The sequence below is a fragment of the Lagopus leucura genome, unplaced genomic scaffold, assembly GCF_019238085.1.
Source record: "Lagopus leucura isolate 7727_CA_CO unplaced genomic scaffold, USGS_WTPT01 Super-Scaffold_100159, whole genome shotgun sequence".
Lineage (NCBI taxonomy): Eukaryota > Metazoa > Chordata > Aves > Galliformes > Phasianidae > Lagopus > Lagopus leucura.
The window spans coordinates 6,873,038-6,889,445 of NW_024962335.1; positions in this window are offsets into that span (position 1 = coordinate 6,873,038).

The window sequence follows — 16,408 nt, forward strand, 5'->3', positions numbered from 1 at the left end:
CATGAGTAAAAATGTTGAGACATCGTGTGTTTGATAACAGGCTGTGACCTCTGCCTTGGAATGTGGAATTTGATCAGATCCAACTTCTCATGCTTCCAACACCTAGTTACTTTTGAAACTTCAAAGAATTAAAGTCTAATTATTATAAAATGAAATTATCCCTCTGTTTCTGTTCTAGAGACATGTGCTGAGATTATTAAAGAAGGCTCATTAGTTTTGCTTCATTTCTTTTTACTTTTTAATTACGCTAATGGATGAAATCCTAGCAGTGAGTCAGAGTTTGCAGCACAGGGGTGAGCTCATGAGCTCAACGTAGCAGGCCCTGCACTCCAGCCAGCCTGCAGCCCCATTGCAGCACCTTCCAGAGGGAGGGCTTCTCTTTGTAGGGCCTCACAGCTCTTTCACTGCCTTGCAGTGTTCATCCCTCCAGCATGAAGCAGGCCCTCCCAGCATGCATGCACTGGGGCAGAGGACACAGCATGCTGCGATCAAGGGATCAGCAGTACAACAGGACATGCAGTGAGGTGACTCATTTCACATGTACCTGGAGGTGCGGCAGGTAGGTTTTGAGAACATGACATAGACATGGCCCCTTATCTGGCAGGGGAAGGGCCGCACCTTCCTTTATCATAAAGCTCTCAGTGGCTGCCCTGGCTGGAAGCACAGCACTGCCGCCTCACAGCAACGTGGTTATGGCAGATACACCGCTACTCCCACAGTCATGACATTTTTCTCTTCCCCTTTTCTGCAGCTGTTCTCTGTTACAGAATAGAACGGTCTGTATCTCTGAGATAACAAGCTGGTCCATTTTATTACACATTAATGAGGTTCGGTTCAATGTTTCTTATTATCTTCCACCACTGCAAATAGGTAAAAATATTAGCTAAAGAAAGAAATATCATTGTCCTCTACTGAATATGGGTTTATTTGTTTCCTTGTTTATCTAAAATGTGATCTTTATTAATGGTCCTTTTCAGGGGAGATGACTTTCTTAACTCACACAAACCAGCAAGAATCACAGATCATGATGGGAAGGGCTGTGAAGCAGCACCCAGCCCTGCTAAGGATACACGTGTTCATCATTTACAAATGTAATGTGGCATCTGCTATAAAAACACACTGATAGGGTAAATCCACACCCAAAAGTTCAGTGACTGGAAAACAACTGCAGAGGAAGTACCTTCTAGATAAATGATCAAATTCCTTCCAGTGCATGCTGCAGGGTCATCAGTGCATGATAACAGCTAATTCTGTATTTGCTACTGCTTTTTTGAAGCAGCTTTGGCTCTAAGTTTACTTGTTATGATGAAAAGTTGTTCTGATCTACATGTTTCACATATCCCAAAGCTGTGGTTGAGGTTGTTGGCTCTAATTTGTATCAGAGCTCAAGTGGCACCTTCCAGTGATCAATGTGGATGCTTTACTTTGAGTATCTGCAATACTAAACACACGGTGCATTGAAATATCAATTCCAGTCCTAAATTATTACAGAAAATAAAGTACTAAAGTCTCATCATGTTACAGGAATATCAGGGGAACAATACTGTGAAGCCTTAACATACAGCCTTATTCACCCCCTTGGAATCTTAATTACATACAAGTATAGTGCTTTCATTTGGAGTACTGGCTTGAGTAAAGATCCATCACCTCCATTAATTTTAACTTTGCTTCAGCAAAAAAATATTGGCCTTGGTTAAATAAAGGGGACAATCAGCTTGAAGAACACAGAGTTTGCTAAAAATGTTTGCTAAAAATGTTTGCTAAAATTTCCACTTTTACCTGTTCAGTACCTAAGAGCCACCGCCAAACACACAGCAGAGCATGTGTATCAAGTTTTAGATTACTAATATTGCACTGCTTCAAGAAAACTAGATAACAACAGGGTTATTACTTCTTCCAAAGTTGTACTACCACTATGCAATCAAATCCTTGAAAGAAGAAGGGGAAGGGAGGGGAATGGAAGGGAAGGGAGGGGAGGATCTTAAAAGGAGACATTTAAAAACAGGTATTTGAATTTAGTATGCCTGAAAGTCACATGGTCTGACATTTCCAATATGACATCTTTTTGGTTTTCTCTGCATGTAATTTATTCGTATCTTACCAAGAACCATCAGTTAATAGGCCCTAGGAACCCCAAAACATGAGGGAAAAACAAGATATGCATACAGACTCAAAGTATTCACAGACTTTCATTAAACAAAGACTATAAATGAAGCGCAAAGATCTTTACAGACTGCACAGCAATAAAGTTATAAGCATTTCTCTACACAAACTTTGTAGAAAAGTAAACAAGCACATAAAATCCCACAGTGTCCTTAAAAACACAAAAATTAATTCAGCTTTTGCTCTACTTTCTCTTGAAAAGGTACATTACAGAGAATATAAGAGCTTTCTTTAATCTCTGTGTAGTTTTGGTAGGCAAAAACTACTTTTATCTCAGATTTCAACAGACAAAATAGAAACTGTGGAAGTAAAATGCCAAGGACAGTGGATTCATTTTATAAATAAAAGTGTGAGCATGTATAATATATAAAATATATGAGTTCATATTTGGTGAGCTAATGTTCTTACACCTGTTCATTCAGGCTTTGGACCAAAATGCTAGCAGACCTAGTGAATGATATCTGAACAGAGCTGGGTAAAAATAGATCTGTTCTTGTAACTTTATCAAAAGGATCTGACCTGACAAGTGACGACATCTTAGGGGATAAATTGTCTAAATTGGATGTTTCCTCATGTTTTGGGATTGGTTACTATTACTCAGTACACATAAAATAGCTGACCTCTATTACAGGACATGTATTCATGGAACTTCACCCATATCTTTAGCTCTACATCAGGTTTATATTATACTCCTGGTTTATAGCACACCAACACTTTCACTGTAGCTTTTTCATTAGCAAATTAATTCAAAAGTAGATTCAATGTAAGTTACACTCATACTGCAGATCTTTGGTAGACAGCAGTCTCTAAGATGTCTCCTACTCCTTGAATATCCTGTATGTCTAATACATATCACTATATAGACATTTAAAGAGAGTACTCTTTCCTATATCGCATTTTTGTCCCATGATAAAAGGAAGATTTGATTTAAAAAACAAAAGTTTCAATAAAAAATTAAGACAGTATCCACAGCATTTTGGCTCTGCATGTCTGCTCTGTTACTAAAGTTGCCATCTGTCAGCCCGTACAGCTTTACCTTAGACCATGCTCCCTTTCCATAAACATTCACCAACAAGAAGCTCTGACCAGCACACTTGCTGAACTGGTCTTTCAGTACAACTGGGAAGATTAAACCTGTTATCCACAGTCAGAGTCACCAAGGAAGACAGCTTTGGAGATGATCTAAAAACACACCACCAGGGATAAAAGCTATACGTATTTGTGTCAAGGAGGGAGGCAGGTGGGGGCCTGCAAGTGTAGTTTATTGTCAATTAGAAAACAGTGGAAACACCAGCTGCCCTGATGAGCCACTCTCAATTCACATTTGACAGGCTTTCTGTAGGTACTGGTGAAGTTTAGAGGGACACGCATTAATAAGGCAAGTGCAGCAACATGCCTCATTTGCTTGAAACCCATCACATTCCTTGTTGACTCAAGCTTACATTTAGTTTCACTGCATAGAAGACTTAGCAACCTTGGGCTGAACCTTGGGCTTTGTCTGTACACAGCCAACAGCATCAGCTTCATTTGAGCAGCTTGTTGGGCCAGAAAAAAAAGTCTGGAGGGGCACAGATGACTCAAGAATGACTTAGTCATATTTAAACAATTCTAGTTGCTAATCACCATAAGCTAAAGCAAAGCCAGGGTTTTGCGTCTGGCCCATTCATTGAGCCATACATACTGCAGAAAGAAGGGTTTGTAATTAAAGATCTGTACCTTATGACACACTTTCTACATCATTTTCATGACAGTATTTCCTATCTGTTTGTTCAGAAAAGTTGGACTTCTGCTATATTTGTAAATTTTGTGTGTCTATAAGTAGGGCACTGAAACAAAGCATTATCATCTCCTGCTGCTCTTCTGGCAGCTGTGACCAAAATATAACTGTAATAATTGTATAAATAGCTGAGAAACTCCTGTAGGGAAATATGCTTTCCTTACTGTGTCCACTACAGCACCCCTAATTAACTGTCTAAGTAGCTAACATAGTAGCCAGGCAGCTGATGGAGAGACTGACAGCACAGTATAGACTTTCTAACAGTCAGAAGAAGTAGAAGAATGTGGCAGGATCCACAGAGCAAGTGTTCAGAAGGGACTCCCAGAAAAACCCTAGAAAGAATAAGTTAAGCAAGGAAGAAAAAAACTAAAATTAGGCTTGCCAGAGCTGCGTAATTATAACACAACAAAACTTCTATTATGGAAGTTTCTATCATTCCTGTCAATTTCTTATTCAAAATACAGATATCAAAAGAAACATGACTCCCAAAGGCTTGCTGCATATATTTCAAATATAAATACAGATAAATAATACATCACTTTAAAAGATTTAGGATAACAAAGACGCCTATCCTATAGGAAAAAGGGACAGGAGAGGAAGAAGCTCTTGTAGTGCTTTTGTATTTGCCAGAATGATGTCAGTCATGCTTGAGTTGTTCAGCCCACAGTGAGAAAGCACCCTGCAGAAGCATATGCACCTTTCAGACACCCCACAGTAGTTTGTAACAGCAAGTTAACGCTAAATATAGCAGTCAGTTTACAAATATGGCAACAAGAGAATGGAGAAGTTAACGAGCTCGGTTATGTTTATTCCATAAGTCATTGGCAGGAAAGATCAGAGTAAAGCTTTTCCAAATTCCCTTCCAGCCTAAGGTTAAATGAGCAAAGATCAGAGTAAAGCTTTTCCAAATTCCCTTCCAGCCTAAGGTTAAATGAGCAAGCTGGCAGCCCCTCCCATAGTGTGCATGGGTGCCTGCTGGAAGTTAAATGACTTGCAAGTGGCCACTGAGCAACCTAGCAGCATGGCTTAAAACATATATTTTCAGTTCCATACTCTAATGAACTGAGATTGGTCAGCAGATGAGACATCAGCTGGACTGAGACGGTAACCCATTTTTCTTTTCAAAGGAAGAGTCAAGGAAAGGTTTAGCAAAAGCAGATAGCTCTGTTATCACTTGGGAGATAAGAACTAGGGGGAAAAAAACCATCCTTCTTTCCCTTCATATGAAATACAGCTTGAGGATTTTTTAATTTATATTTCAGCAATGCTAATTTTCATGCATAAAGCCAAAGGATGAGATTTCTTGGCGTTTTAGATACCAGTTAACATCGACTAATCTGCGTGACCACATCTGGGTGACAATTTAGCAAAACGTGTCTTACGTAATACAGGGTAATTCTACATAACAATGGGGCATCTGCTTATCTTAGCTCCGTGCACAGATTCTTTCCACACATTAACAGCTGCAACACTTCACATGAAGAGCTTTTTATAAATTTGATTCGAACTTTCACTATACTCCCTCTCAGTAGAGATTTAAGGGAAGAATGGTGGGCTCTCCCAGATCTCAGGTAATCTTTTGGTTTTAGTTTATAACCTTAGAAGATGTGCTACTATACGACAGGCAATCTGAACAGGCGCAATATTTACTGTACACATGAAAGTGTTAGCCGTGCGACCAGATGGGTGCGATGCCAGCCAAACTCATCTGTCAGGCTGTCAACACCTTACTTTTTTTCCTGTGGTGACCTATGTGGAAAACTTTCCTACAAACAGCTGTTCAAATCATAGGCAGACAACAGGTTGTCTTAAACCCACTTTCAACAGTGTATAAAGGATTGTAAATTTGTGGTTTCATCTGCAAGATAAAGAAGACTGAGATCTTTTTTGATTTTACATTTATGATTTGTATTACATTTTCTATTTTCAGAAATTCTTATGGACCTCTTATGTCCATTGGCAAAAAAAAAAAATAAAGAAAAAGCACACTTGTAGTCCTCTAACCTTTTTCATCTGATGGAAAACAAAAAAGGAGATGAGTCCTGAAAGCAGAATTGAATTCTTCCCTTCTTGACCTTTTTTTTTTTTTTTTTGTCCTAAGGGTTCAGCAGCAGATGTGAAAAGATGGCCCAGAAATATGTAACATAAATCTCAGCTGTCAGTGTAATGAAGACTTTTATTTCACAAAGCTGAAGAGCAGTTTTATTATGTGAAGCAGTGTCTTTTCCAATAGCACTGAAAGTAAACATTCTGAAAGTAACTGAGAACCCCAGTCCTTTACACTTCCAGCAAGAATTAGGTCTACAGCTACAGGCTGTAGAATTTACAAATTGTCTGTGTCTTTTGCATAATATTTCCTTCCAGACAAATCTAGGCTCTAAGAGATGCCAAAAGACAGTTTAGGCAAAACTAAACAAAGCCCTGAATGACCATGAGGACAAATCATCATGCTGGATTAGGTTCCTGAAGAAAGCACCTGAGACAGACAGCTAAAATTCCCATTGCACTCCACGGACAGGAAGACAAACCTGATGTATTTTATTTTGCACATCACCTTTAAGATGAAACAAAATATCCCAAAAAGTATTTATTTATCTGCCTTGAATTCAGACATACCTCACTTCTGGATGTCAACAATTCATTGTATAAATCCCTCTTTCAACTCAATTTTAGAAGTTGGATTTAAGTGTCTAAATTTATTAAATGCTTTTGAGAATCCACCCTGTAATTTTTTTGTAGCTCAATATAAAGTCTTGATATCATGCACAGGCAAGCTGAGATATGGGCAATTTTAATAAAAGCACCATCAGGATCTCTTTCAGTAGTGGTCTCAATTGTCTCCAAAAGCTTCAGCAGAATTACCATTCTTTGAAAGCAGAAAAGCAGATGTATTCTTTGAACTATCTGGCAACAATAATATCTGGTTGATGCAAAGAAGAACTCTTCTGGGGGCAGTGCAGAGCAGTGTCTTGGTAATATTTAATCACATTTTGGAAGAATGCATTGATTGTAGAGTTCACTGTGTGTAGAGAGACCTGGGAGATTGTGTTCAGTTTAACTGAGCACCAACAGCCTTTAGGTTAGATTGCATCACACATAGATGTTTTACTGATTAACTCTCTTAAAACATGACATTTAATTTTCTTTCAAGATATACCCTCTCCACTCTTTTATTCATGCACACAGATTATCCAACATTAAAAACAAAAAACCACAGTATTCAGAAATTCATACTGCTTACTCTTTCAGGCCATTTCATGACATTCCCCTTGATAACAATACAGAACGTTCCTTCAAAAACATGGAAACTGGTTTTGTTTGTTTATCCTTTCTTTTACATTGTTCCAGAATGTCAATTCTGACATCCCATATTTTTGCTGAAATTCTTCTTTGTAGCTTCACCAGAGCTATATAATTGAGGGTGAATTAATCAAATACAAGTGTTACAAACCAGAATTTTAAATGCTATGAGCAAAAACATTTTCCACCCTTCTTCAAAGCTCATTCTGCTCTGTATAAACACCACTTTGCTGATTCTTCAGCCATCAAAACCTTTTCTGAGCTTTCTCAATGTAAAGCTGTAGGCAAATAATAGGAGTAAGAAGGTTCAATTCTGACTTTTTATACACATGATGCAAAGGAAGTCACAGTCTGACTCCATTTTCATTCTCTTAAGCACATGCTGGGAATGAGAATACTCTCCAGATGGTCCTTCCCATTCTTTGCACAGAAGGCCATCATCAAAGGAAAGTCAGACACAATGGCGTGAAATATATTTGAAAAGAATGTATTAGCATGAACTCACGTTCATGCTATCAAAAACAAGCAAAACAAGAGCTGCACAAAGGAGATTAGAACATATCAACAGGGAAGACCAAACCATTTGCTCATCTTATGAAACTGTGGAACTGCATTTCTTCAATATTCCCATGTTTTTAGCCTTTGTGTTTATAGAATTGGGGAAGTTGCTGATTTTGAGTTACTTAGAAAAAAACAAAACAAAACAAACCCACTAAATAAACAAAAAATTCCTGTTAGGTTCACCCGGCACATTATACATTATATATGGGATAAAAAAAAAAAGAAGTATCTTATTTCATCTCTAGATTGGCAGACTTTCTGTTAAAATCATTAAAAATTGTACAATTCCTTCCAAAAAACCATAACTTATCCTGCTTGACTTATAATTTTTTTATAATTCTTGTTTTTTTTTTTTTTTTTTTTTTTCTATTTTGTGGAAATGTTCTTGAATATATGACAATACAAAGCAATCTGAGCACTGATGTCTGCAGACGTGCCCTGACAATAAAATTAAAGCATGTGTATTTGAAGGAGTTAGCTGCCAGTGTATCTGCCCAGGTCCTACTGAGAGGTATAAGTGGATGAAAAGGAGCAGTTGCTGTAAGAAGTCCTCATCCTTTCTCTCAGCTACCCAACTGTTATCTTGCACTGCAGTTCCCATACCCCCAGTGGAACCAACATGGCTGTTGTGGGGCTGTCATGAAAAGTGAGTATCTGTAACTACTTTTCTTAGTTTTCTTAATCCAAATCAAGTAGAGTAAGGAAGATGTCATTTTCTGCTGGGAAGGACAAGATGAGATCTTTCATTAGGGTGAGTGCTGCTCTCAAGAAAAGCCGGCAAATCTTTCTACAGATCCAAAACAAGTCACAGACTTAATGCAAGAGCTCTTTGGCAAAAATCTCTGAATTTCTCCCAGTTAAGTCAATCTATTTGGTAATATCACAGTAAAAAAAAATAGGAGCAAGCAGATCAGCTAGGGAATACAGCCAAAGGAATGAGAATAGGACAGCGTAGGGTGTGATGAAAGACAAGAGATATCACTGCTCAAAGAAGAGAGCCTTTACTGTGGTGGCTGTAGAAATGTATGCATGAGTTTTCCTTGTACTGTTCTGACATAATTTGGTTCCCCTAGTGACACATATTTTATGGGATGATTGTTTCTGATGATGAGTTGGTGATGCTGGGGTGAGACAGAAGTTACTTGGTCCCTTACAGTTCAGAGCTTGGGGAGATTATCTTCCAGAGTAATCTTGTGATGTGCAATCCAGTTTAGCTGGATTAATAAAGGCTCAAACACAACATTCAAGAGTTTATCAGCTAAGCCAACAAAACCAATAAAATCTTAGCCTTTAGTAACATAATGTGATTCACTACCTGCTAAAACTAGTCAATTACCTTGTGCTAGCTGGTACAAATACGAGGTCTGATCATCACGCTTCAGTGGACCCACTTGAGCCTAGTATCGTGTTTCCGACTCCTTACAAGCACAGAACTCCTGGGCAGAGACAGTCCTATAGACTGAAAGGAACTGAGTCTAATGCTAAGATCACTGTCAATCTTCCATACGCACATGGGCAGTAACTTCAGTGCAGATTGTCAAGAGACAAAGTTCAAGATCTTCAGAGAGGTTCCAGGCTGCTGCTGGCTCACCGGTGTGCCTACATGTGGGTGCCAGCTCAGGTTGCCAAACCCTTATCAACTGATCTTTCAAATACACAGGGAATTTCTTGTAACACAAAAAAATACATTGTTTTAGCATGCTGGCCTAATTTAGATAAGTTTTCATGGAATGGTGTGGAAATAATTGAGTAGTCCTTGTTGTCTTTGGTTTGTAGTTCTAATTGCAAAAATGTTTATGCACAACAGATAATATGCTCGGTGTTTTTGGTATCTAAGAATCACATTAAGAATAAACACTAATGACACTTTTCAAGATACGTAATCCGCTTGTTTATGAGACTCGTATGTCTAAAGAGGAGATTTTGATTATTTTAATACAGTTCTGTGGTGGCTGCTGTTGACTTTCCAGCAGGCAAATGGACAGCTTGACAGCTAAATACTTGAAGAGGTTTCATACTTAAGTACCTCCAAGATCTTAATTTTCCAAGTAAATTAGATCTTACATTTGGGTTAAGGCATATAATAATCCACGTGATATGTTGTTAAAAGAAATATCTTTGTTAACATGTAGGAAGCAGCTGGAAAAATAATGTATTATCAACAAGAACTTGTAGTTTGGTCAATGCAAAATAAAGCCCTTGCAAAATGTTAACAAGACGTATATTCCAAGTACTTCTGTAGTTAAACTTCCTTTTTATGAACCTCCAACCCCTTCACCAAAGCAAACAAACAGCAAAAGTAGATGCAATATATTACTATTTAAGAATATAATTTTTTTAAACACCTGTCTTCAGAACATAGATTTCAAATTAGTGATCACTTTTCAAATACTTATAATTCTTACAGCTAGATAAACTTATATTCATGCTGTCTCATCTTTCCAACTCCTTAACATAATGATAGCAGCCTATATGCCAACATCTCATAGACAGTATCATCACAGCCTCCCTTAACCCTCAGAAAAATAAGAATAGCTAACTTTTCACTCAAATGTTTAATAGATGCCAGTCATTTAATCATCAGCCTAAGCATGTGCACCTGAAATAAACATCTTCAGTCTGCAGACACATCTCAGGACAACAAGATACCTACCCTCTTCAGAAGTTATCTCTGAGTTCCTTCTTCGAGATACCACTACACTTATGTCATTCCTAAGATACAAAGGTAGCACTGCCATCCAGGCTTGAATTGGGAACCATCTTGATGGGTTCTGTGACAAACTCAGATGGCACCCTCCTCCCATCAAACCAATTCTTGGGAATGCTGCCGAACCAATGACAACTTTCTAGACACCAAGAGGAACATCACATTCACAACTTACAAATACCACATATAGAAAAACTTAGGATAATATACTTACCTCCACAAACTGTCAGTCTTCCCAAATACCACAGTAAATGTGATCTAATTCCAGTGAACTGGTTATATGCCAAGTAAATACAGTGTAATAGCCAAAATGTGCATTGGGAATGGAAGGAGAAGAAGCCTCACAGCGTGGCTGAATGCTTCCCATAATGTGCCTCATATAACAAGTCATCATTTTCTTTTACATAACATCTGAAAGAGAAAGGGAGAAAGTTTCGCTGCTAGTTGTTACAGATTTTTGCAGACAGTAATAACATCTCAGCATAGTAAGGATTAATACATACCATGTATGTATTGTTTGTACCTATTCCAAAATGAATACTTGCAATGAAGTAATGTTCTATTTAGTGAAATTTTAAGCAAAATTTTACTAACCAAGCTTTACATGCTTCCTCAGTTAAAAAGGTAATGAAAACTTTGCAGCCAGCAGAACTGTAGCATGCAGCAGCACAAGAGTATCCATAAATTTAAAGCTGTTTGTCATCTACTTTGGAGAAAAAAAAGAAATTTAAGGTAAAACCTCCCAGCAGTGTCGCCAGGGAGTTCGGATTGTTTTGTGGCACATCTGCAGAGTTGAGGGGTTTGGGTATGGTGATGATATTTTCAAAAGGGCAGCTCATGTATTACTTAAGACCTGGTTTTGCCCCTTGGTAGAGCTAATAGAACAGCATTGTTTAGTAGAAAAGTCCCTTTGGTGCCTAATAAACTACAGTGAGTTTAAAAATTATATAACTTCCAATTTGAGGCTGCATTTTCACTTGCATTATGAGAAAGACTTAATCTGGGCTACTTCTTCGACTGCGCTACAGAACTGTATTTAAATCATTACAGAAGAGCACAAGATTGGTATACTTGAGGCAGAAAATGGGGAGGCTGCACACATCCATACTCAGCTCACTAAAATTTCAAGTCCTCTCAAGAAGTATTGGTTTCTCTCCTCTGACACTACAGGAAGTTCAGTAATTAGCATGCTGCTGGTCCCAGCTGTTGTGTTAACTGGAAGTTTTAAATTAGACTAGATGGAAAATACTGAGGTAAACAAGATACCTTGAAATTGCCAGGAGATGTAGGTTCAATGATCTATCAGATGTTAATGATTGAAGGGACCTATAATTAACAACGATAGCATTGCAAAGTATTTGAATGTTCCATTGCTGCGGGACACATCACAGACACCAAGTATTAATTATGACTTTTTAAATTCATCAGTCCTCAGTGACCCATTGTAGCTTCACCGAGGAGCACATCTTTGAGGGTGTCCTCGACTTCATCATGTGCTCAGTCTCTCACGGAATGCACTGGCATCATTTCCTTCCTACAGCAGAGTTCAATTTATGTTTTTCAAAGCCACCTCTTCTCAGTTGGCAGTAACTGACAAGCCTTGCACTGGGTAATTTTGTTCACTGGATATGCCCTTCCAGGACAGTTTTCATTTGGAATCTTTCCAGGGATGTGCCATCTCAAGTTTGTTTTACTTGGATAACTATTAAAATCTCATCAGCACAGCACTTTTTTGCCCCCCTATATTTAATTAAAGTTGTGCACTATAACAGAATCCTATCAGTTCAAAAGAAAAGAGAACCTGATCAACCACCATGGAGCAACATTATCTGCTGGGCTACAGAAGGTTAATTAGGAGTAAGATGACCAATGCTTTTAACCAAGTAAGTAATAAAGAACTTGAGCAATCAGTATGACCAGAGCACAGTTTCAAGCCCACATAGGCAAACTGGTATAGACCTCTCCATGAATGTCAGTGGCTGACTGGACCTGATGTAAGAAGAAAGACTGAAGTTCCCACAAAACCACACCATTTTAACAAACTGTCTTGGTTTTAAACAGTACCTTGCACACTGATCTCATTAAGAATAATGCCTTTACTTGATACATAAAGAAAAATGCTTTTCTGTCTCATTGTCACATCTCAGTTTCATGATATTTTGGCAGTGGAATTTTTCTCTACCCATTTTGAGAGTCACTTGTTTTGGTCAGCACTGAAGATCTCTCCCACCCAGTGACACAGCTAATTGCATAGGGTTCCTAGAGCTGCACTGAGCGAAACTAATACATCCCTGAAGCTACAAGTAGGAGGTCACACTTCTGCTGTTTATCTCCTACTAGCTCTGCTGCTCACCAAACCCTACCTTGATCTATTTTACTGCGTCAAAATGGCAGGGGGGAGAGATAGGGTTAGACAGTTTTCTCCTGTACTGTGTAGGAGGATATATCAGCTCTCAAAAGGGCCTGACAAAACTGAAGCCGCTGTCCAATGAATGAGCAAAGCACAGCTCAGATTAGGTGCAAGACCTCCCCCTTCCCCAAAAGTAAAGTGGTGCCTCCTCCTGCCTGCTTTTCTGTTTGCATTATTTTTAACCTTATCTGGTTCCCTGACTCAGTTCACAATCCCCAAACAGTTGTGTCAACAACTGAGTGAATGACAGCCTGAGTGTAGAATTTCTTCAGCTTGTTTCTCTCTAAAGGCCACATGTAGCCTGAGCAGTATTTTGCTTCAGGCAAGTCTACCATGTTCATTTAACTGAAGACTAAGTGTGGAGGTGTTACCAGCCTGAGGAAGATAAGAATCTGGTGCATTTATTTTGTAGTTAAGTTTACATTAATCCACTGCACACTCTGCTCTACCAGAACAGAAAAAATAACATTACAATTGATGAGCAGCTAAGCTTGTGATATACTCCAAAATCACAGTTCTCAAGTTTGTCTTTTCACTTTTAAGGTTTAGTTTCTACATAACGTTGAAGTAAGCTTCTGTTCCTTATTATCACTGAAGTTTCACAACTACTCTCTACAGATATAGAGTAAAAGTTTTGCACTAAAGAAGCTATGATAATTCAGACTGTTTCATAAATCATCCCAGAAAAAAAGCAAATCTGAGCGGCAGGAAAGGACTCAGTTTGGCAATCACTTCACTTGCTTGAGAAAAATTTGGCTTCAGGGATACATTTCAGAAAAACACTTTCAACTATCACAGAATTACGGAATTATTAAGTTTGGAAAACACCTTCAGGATCATCAAGTCCAACCATCTCACTGCTAACCCATCTTTCTTAAATACCCCCAGAGATGGAGATTCTACCACATCCCTGAGAAGCTCACTCCATTGCTTGACCACCCTCTCTGTGAAGAAGTTCTTCACAATGTCCAATCTAAACATCCCCTTGCACAGCTTGAGACCACTTCCTCACATTTGATCACTTCTCACCTGAGAAAAGAGACTGATAGAACATTATGTTGTGGTATCTTGCTACTATGAAATATGAGCTAAGTTTACTACTGTGATTAGGTTGATCATCAAAACTGCAGAAAAATAATGGGAGCCATTTATCTTGACTAGGATCTTCTGTGACTACATTAGTTCAGAAAAGGAAGTTTCTGCCAGCTGAATTTGGGTGGCTACTCAGCTGATGTTTAGGAGAATGCCTCAAAGGCCAGCTACCAGGACACCAGCTGTACACTGTGTGAAACCTCTTTCTCCACTGGACTTCAAAACTCTGTGGACCGGCTAGACACAGATCACAACTTGATACTGACATGTAGTTAACTGTTAGTGTTCTGCCTTTGTCATGTATTTGTCTGTTTCCAAATGCAACTAAGCGCTCCTTTGATTCCTTTTATTTCACCATTAAATCTTGCCCAATGTTAAGAAAAACTTTACGTTAGTTTAAGAAATACTGGAAAATTCCATTCCTAGGGTGAAACCAGTCACCCTGTGGATCACGGACACAGCAAGTTCAGCAAAAACAAATGCCTCTACTTAACATTCCTAAGCTGTTCATCTTCCACTGAATTCCACGGCAGAAAGGATTTTCTTCCTTCATAAGCAGTGGAACAGCAAGGAAGAGACCTAAAGGTGAGATTCCCTTTAGATCTCTTTACAGTGGGTTGTGGCATCTCTAATCCATGGAAATAAAGAAGCTATCTTCTCTATAAAAAAATGTCCAATGCATTTAAAGATCACTATATTCTTTTAATACCAAAACAGTAATTTCATTTATTTGAAGTACTCCCACTTAAATTTTTATTTCCCCAACTCTAAAGACCCATAATTTTTTTTAAAAAAGAACAAAAGTAATGACCTGAGATTGGCAAGCAGCAAGTCAAAGCTTCATCTAAGTTCTATTACTGCATTTCTTTCATCACTTATTATTTGAGCTGCAAAATATAAATATGCCCAAATCCACTGCTAAACTAAATCCGCTGATAAGTATGACGCAGTACCCACCTAACAGTGATAGTGCACTTTCAAATGATCCTTTGTAATGCAGGCTGAGCATGCTAAAACTGAGTGGTTTGGCTATATAAAAATTCTCAAGCAAGTCTGACTGCTTGAAAATTTTCACATAAAGGCTAGTACAAACAAACAGTTTGGGAAGTAACACTACACACTAACATCATGCAAGATCTTCAGTCACCTCCATCTGTGCCAGCCAAGCTCCAAACGAGAAGCAGCAGCTGAGGTAAAGATGTCACTCAACACAGTGACCAAAATGCAGATCAATTATCAGACCTTACATGACACTTATATTTTATCCTTCCAGCGTTTCAGTGATTTTAATGGGTCTTCTCAAAACTTGAGAAAATTTCTGGGCTATACATAACTATATAGCTCCAGAAGTGCTTACCTTTCAGGGCAGTACTGCTGATTCTATCCATTCCTGTCCTTATCCCATCCCACCTTTGTCTTTGTTAAGCAATAAATTTGTCCAATAAAACTCCTTTCTGCTGGGCAGTTCTGTGGACTTTTTGATCAGATTTGAAAACGTTGTAAGCGCAATCCTCAGCTCTCACAAGACTTTCCCTCACTAAATTACTGCCATACCAGGAACATGTTAGATCTGTTTATTCAAATGACATTGAAGGATTAGCCACCATACATGCAAAGGTGGTCATACTATTTTAGAACCAGCTTCAGTTTTGCTTTGTCAGAAATTCACAAAAAACCTTATCAAAAATCACATTATTCCTGCTCTAACTGAAGATAGCAATGTTTCCACAAGGGCAAAGTTTAGATGGACAAAGAGATAAGAATATAAGGTCACTTCAGTGAGGCAATCTGAGCTGGAATGTACATTCTGAACAAAGTAGTCAGACTGTGTACAAGGTTTTCCTCTCAGTTCTGTGCAGCATTTCCAATAGAGAAAACCAGCCTGGTGGCTAAACCAGAGATGACACAGGGCATTTATTTCTGGCTTGGATACAGATTTGTTGTGACCTTGATCAAGTAGTTTAACCTCTGCATTTTTTTTACTTGTATACAAGGATGATCAGCATTTCTTACTTCATAGGTTTAATTCATGGATTCTTGTACAGAGCCTTGAGATTCTTGGCTGCATGTTGCTATAGAAACAAGAAGCAAAACTACAACACAATCACATATGATACTTTTATGACCCCTGGAGTAATCAAGTACTTCAGTCTTTCATTTTAATATGCAGTGGTACTGACATTAAGAGTGGAATAACAGCAATGTTCTATTTCATCCATTTTTGAAGATGGCGAATAGCAGTGTAAACATTACACCCACTCAATATTTTGACCTCAAAAGTGTGCTTTAGTTTAATTTTCAAACTCAGATACATACATGAGGTAGATACAGGAAAAGCTGGATAAAGAAAACTCACATCTACATGCCCTTTAACAAAAGTCCACGTGTACACATGTAC